This window comes from Pteropus alecto, unplaced genomic scaffold (genome assembly GCF_000325575.1).
Source record: "Pteropus alecto unplaced genomic scaffold, ASM32557v1 scaffold79, whole genome shotgun sequence".
In the NCBI taxonomy this organism is placed as follows: Eukaryota; Metazoa; Chordata; class Mammalia; order Chiroptera; family Pteropodidae; genus Pteropus; species Pteropus alecto.
Genome location: NW_006494612.1, coordinates 4,658,595 through 4,664,594, shown reverse-complemented (window position 1 = coordinate 4,664,594; position 6,000 = coordinate 4,658,595). Strand labels below are relative to the sequence as shown.

Below are 6,000 nucleotides of genomic sequence, written 5' to 3'. Positions count from 1 at the left end.
AAGAGTAACTTTACAGTGGAGACACCTGACAGATGGTATCTCAGCCAGGTGATCAAGGGAAACATCGACGTGTGTAAGTTATGCTGATAATATCTACTCTTGATATGACACGATGAAAATGGCACCTTCCTCTGTGGTCTTCCTTCCAAAACACATCACCCCAGTCTAATCACGAGAAAAACATCAGACAAATCCCAATTAAGGGACATTTAACAAATGCCAGTCCAGTATTCCTCAAAACTGTCAGAAGCAGGAGAAACGTAAGGAAGCACGATGATGAAATATAATACATCCTGGGTGGGATGCTGGAACAGAAAAAGGACATTAGGTAAAAACAAAGGAAATCTGAATAAAGTAAGAACTTTAGTTCTTAATAACATATCGATACTGGTTTATTCGTTGTGACAAATGTACCAAATTAATACAAGATGCTTACAATAGGGGAAACTTGGTACTGGGTATGAGAACTCTCTGTAATAGTTTTGCAATTTTTCTGTAAATCTAAAACTATTCTGAATTTAAAGATTCTTTTTTTTTTTTTTTTAAAGAAATAGGGCAAAATATCCCCAAAACACTATTGACGACACTCATCTTGGAAGAACCCTCCTGGCTTGGTAGATAAGCCCAGTTGACAGGAATGACCCAGATCCAGTTTTATCTCTGCCACTGACCAACCATGTCACCTTGAGCAAATCATTTAATCTGTCAGCAGCAACTTCAGTTCGCCATCTTCATTACAGCCATAATAACATCCAAACCATTCCTCCCTGACAGGAATGATGTAAGGATGATATATGATAATATACTTCAGGAGCCTGTCACGCTACCAAGGCAGGGCGTTCTTACTGCTTTATGAGGTACAAAGTCCACGGTGGAGAGAGCTCACCGCCTGGTGCAGGCTCATTCTAATCTGTAAAATGTCTCATGGGCAGTAAAAGAGAGGAGTTGGTGGTATTCTCCATATCTGGAACAGCACCTGCAGCCCAGATGAGTTTGTATTTACAGTGTGAACACAAAAGATATTGCCTGATGCTGTATATTAAATATGAAATATCCTACATGTTACCCTAGTTTTTAAAAAGTTGGCAATCACCAACTGTATTTATGTAGAAGATACAAATACATGTGTTCTACCAAATGTTTTTAAAACACAGAAAGTCAGTAGGCTTTTATCATAAGTAAATAACCCAAAATACAGAGTTTCCCATATATATGTCTCCATGCAAGAAGGGCCTACAGTTTAGGCTGGGCAATGAGTATTAGCAGCCACGGGTCATAAGTTGGCATTTCTACCACGACCATAAAGATGCATTTGAGAGAAGAAAAAAGGCAGCATGCTGAGTATCTGATGAGACAAATATTGCCCAAGAGACTATATATCTTGCTTCCCTTTTACCCTTATGGGTTTTAAAAGAATAATGACATCTCTACTAATGGTTCAGAAATTACATTTCTTTAAAAAGGAAAACACTTTCTCAAAATTGATATGAAGCATGCTCTTAAAACTCACTGTGCAGGGTTCAAAAAGCTGGCAAGTGCAAGGTGGTTCTACTACTGAGCACTGAGATGACTAGATATATTAAATAAAAACCTAAGCTTCTTGGTAAAAAAACAGGAAGGTCCTAAGGCTGTGTGGGGGCAACGTGGACACTGGCCTAATTACCCCTACCCTGGCCAGCCTCCTTCACTCTAGATTTTGGAAAGAGTTCATACCAGCACCCAAAATTAACGATGACCAATCATTAAATATCCGATCACCATCTCCCCCTTTAAAAAGCATTTACGAAACAGTATTTCTTGAAATGCATTTTTAGTTTCACCAATTCCAAATCAACAGAGAAAAAAAATGAAACCCTTTACAGACCTCCCAAATTCCCTATATGGATTTTCTAATGGTCATCTATTACTGCAATTCCAAATCCTAACAATGCATATGTGTAATTTTATAAAATTACAAGGTACAATTGGTTAACATTTGTAGACAGAAATTAAGCTTCTGTAAGGGCCTGTGGTAAAGGGGCTGGATAGCCACGTCTAGGACCAGAACCAGAGAATGTCAGGGCCCAGGTCCCTAACTGCAAGGGTACAGAAATGAGAGCCTGCCTGATAGCACTGTCGGCTACTGGGACGTGGGTTTTAGATTCATTGTCTTTAATCCTCACAACAAACCTGCAAAGTTGGTATCAGTGCTCTCATCACAGATACGAAGGCTCAGGCTGAGATATTAAATAACTTATACAAGGTCACACGGCTAGTGTCTATAAGAACCAAAACAGAAATTTGTTTTCTCAACTCTAATCCACTGCTTTTACTACAATCTTTCATAAGTCTGTCACCAAATTATTCAGAAGTCATCATTTAACCTATCTGTGCTATCATTTAAAGAATGAGCCCATGTTTGTTTCTATACTAAGTGGCCATCACAGCTTTCGTTCTAAGGACAAGACAGTGGTTACCATACAAACCAATGTTAACTACCTTAGATTCCAAAACAAAACCCAACATATTAAATGGGTGATTAGCTTTAGTGCCCAATCTTTGCTCAACTCTTCATTTCAGAGGTTATTAGTGGCAGAATACAATCCCTAAGGCATCCTACCTACAAAACACTCAGACAGGTTTTTCCAGTTACATTACTAAGACAAAACAAACACAAACTGTGCCACCACCATCCTCACAGTCCCGTATCTCATCAGTCTTCTATCCCTACAGGCTGACCAGCCTTCCATTTATAAAATCCATAATATGAAGGTGGGGGCATTGACAAAAGTCAATGAATATGGCCCCTCTGTCCATTTTAGTTCAAATGCTTCCTTCACACTGCCAAAGTCAAATGCTGTAAATGTACTGGGTTTTTTTCCCCCACAGGTCACGATTCAAATCACTAGCTTTTCTACTTAAATTCTGGCGAAGCATGAAAAGGTAAGCAAATAAATGCCAGAACTACAATATTTCCACACGCCTTCCCTGATAACTAAAGTTAATGAAGATATGCTTTCCGTATGATTTCAAACTGTTCCTCCCTCACTTCAGTCCCAGGAGTTAAGAAATGGGATTTATAAAAATGGACAAGCCAACTGTAAAAACCTCTTACAATTTGTAGTTTAAGTTCTCTAAAGACCTCTCCATCAGGGTCTGTAAATTACTTTCCAATTTACTGTGTATTTTAAACTACAAAACTACCATTAAAAATATTCTGTGGTTTTCCACTAATTCGCATATTATCCCAAATTGTCTAAATTTCTAAGATTTTACATTAGTTTGGGCGTTGGGAGCTGAAGGTAAAGGAGGGCCTGCTTTGACAGGACTTGAGTGATTTTTTTAAATCATATCTAAATATACTTTGAAATATCTTTTGAGGTAGGCCAGCGTTAACTGGCTGAAGTACTAGGAACGTGCTTTCCTTAGGGCTCAGGTGATAAAGTAATAGTATGAACCAGGACTCCTACTGCTAGAGCTCAGGCCATTCTGTCATCACATTTGCTTACTGAAAGAGGCCAAGAAACAACTATAACCCCAACCCAAAACCATGTGATTAGTTCTGTTTATTTAAATCCACTACTAAAAAATCCAGATACTGATGAATTACAAGAAAGCAAACATCTCTATGAAGAAACTTTAGCATCAGGTACAAATATCCCAGTTCTTCTCCAACTTGGGCCCAAAGATTTAGAGAACCCTTAAAAAGCAACTCTATCACAATGTGACTGAAGTGAGAAAAAAGAATAAAAATACTCTTTATCTCATTTTTATGTCAATCTTCTCTTTTATCAAATGATTTACACTGAAGGAAGCCCTGCACTGGGGCAGAAATGCTTTAGATGTATTTAGTTAGTAGCAGACCTGGCACCTATGTCCTACACGACTGCAGCTGCAATTAGTGGCCCTATCCATCAAGGAGGCATGTGTAGTAGGTGTAGGAAGGAGGCAGCATGAGGAACCTCACGTTTCACAGTTGTGCCAACTGCAGCAGTGCGGGTCCCTTTGCTTGGTCCTCCTCAGAGAAATGAGTATAAAGTTGACTGGACTTACCAGAACCTGGCAATTATCTTTCTTGCTATCGTGAAGACAGTTATCTACTGCAAGATACATTTACTGCCAATGCTAAAGTACACACGGTCACTACATACATGCATGCCAACTAGTTGTGAAGACAGATGGACCCAAAACAGATTAGATTAGGTGTTGGAGAGCAGCTGCCTGAAATGAAAAAGTATTGCACCAATACTTTACAAGGTGAATAATTCATACGTGCAGTTTAAGGTGGCCAGTGGAGGGAAGCAGTGTGATGCTGAAGGAAGGACCACTGGCTTTGATGTCGGCCAGCTCTGAGTTGGAATCCTAGCCCTGGCATGTGCTTGTGACCTTGGCCAACTGACTAAACTTCGGTTGCCCCTTTCATAAACTGGGGATAAAAACACCTGCTCTGCCATACTCTAAGATCTTTGGGAAGATTAAATGAAATTACGCATGCCAAATACTCATCAGAGTGCCGAGCACAAAGAGGCTCTCAACTGTCAGAAGCAGTGACATCACAGACATACAGAAGCAGTGACATCACAGACATTCACTTACTGTTTTCCGAGCACCATATGCTTGAAACCAAAAGGTGAGAGGGTGGCTCCTTCCAGGAAAGGATTTCAAACTCTTAAAAGTATTTTAAAGGTGCTGTGCCAGTCAGGAAATAACTGGTAATTTCTTAACTGTTGCTACCCTATGTCCGCTCCAGCCCCTTCCAAACCATGTTTACCTTGTGCAGACTGTCCACTAACCCAGACACCAGCTGCATGTGCTTCCCCTGGAACACAGAGAGGGTTTTGTCTGGAAGCAACATGTGGTATCAATTTATCTTTCTCAGCAACAGCAACAAGGAATCCACTGACTTTAAAAATAAAAAGGGAGTTGTGTAATTTAACTCTTAAAGGCCCCTGCCTTTTTAAAAAAGACAGTTTACTTTTTTTTTTTTTTTTGCTACCTCAAAAGCAGCAAAATGAGAGTTCTGGTTGTCTATTCCCAAGCCAGACCCATTGCTTCTCACCAGGCAGACTGCAGGAGTCTCCCGGGTCCTTACAAGAGAGTCTAGTGGGGACAATCTGCAAAGGGCTGCTTTAAACACAGTACTCCTCCAGCTTGCACAGAGGACCAGCATTTCAAGTCCGTCTCACTGCTCTGCCTTGTGGGCACTGACAGACAATTCAGAATGAGGCTGCCAAATGCCTAAATTCTACTACGTGCATCCGCTGAACTGCAGAAGATAAAGGTCACATGAAAAGTCCAATGGAAAGAAACCACAAGTCATGGGAAACTCAGGGTGCTGTGTGCCATGGCAGAGCAGCCCAAAGGTGCAGCTTCAGGAGAGGGGCTGGGAAGTGGCGTTTGATTTATAATGGCAGGTTCTTTCAAAGGCAGTTCTCTGGGTGAGGCCCTGATTTCTCTCAAGTATTAGTTCTTCACCCTGGCTGCCCATTAGAACCACCGGGGGAGACTTTGTTAAATACTCTCGCCCCATACTCCTGGAGATTCTGATTCAATAGTCGTGGGGAAGGCCTGGATAGAGGTACATTTTTAAAGCTCCCCAGATTATTCTAATGTGCAATTAGAGCTGACTGAGAATATGATTCCAATCTAATGATTCCTTGTCTGCCCAGGTCTGATATTCTTTAAGTCAAAATTTCTGCCATTTAGAAGATCAGAATGAGAATTGGGGCCATATATTAAAGCTGTGATTATATATGCAGAGTAAAATGGAGAGTTAGAGCAATTTCTCAGATCACTGGAGTCTAGTTATCTCTCTTCTTATAAAAAGGAGGAGGAAGGAGGAGGGGAAAAAGTCCTTGACCTTGACCTTGCACTGTCTTGTACATAGTCATCCATTCTGTTCTGTGCCATTTCTCCATCTACCATGGATAGTCATGGACAGGAAAGAGGGCAAATGGACTTTTGCAAAAGTAGGGCTGATGTGGGCTGGGACAGTCATTGATCCCTGTAATTTTCAGAAGC

At 40.7% G+C, this 6,000-nt stretch overlaps 1 protein-coding gene across 1 annotated transcript in view; it reads right to left on the bottom strand.

Annotated features, from left to right (window-relative positions):
• Window positions 1–6,000, bottom strand: part of FOXO3 (forkhead box O3) — a 108,723-nt gene that overhangs the window by 19,646 nt on the left and 83,077 nt on the right. The gene's annotated exons all lie outside the window — the stretch shown is intronic.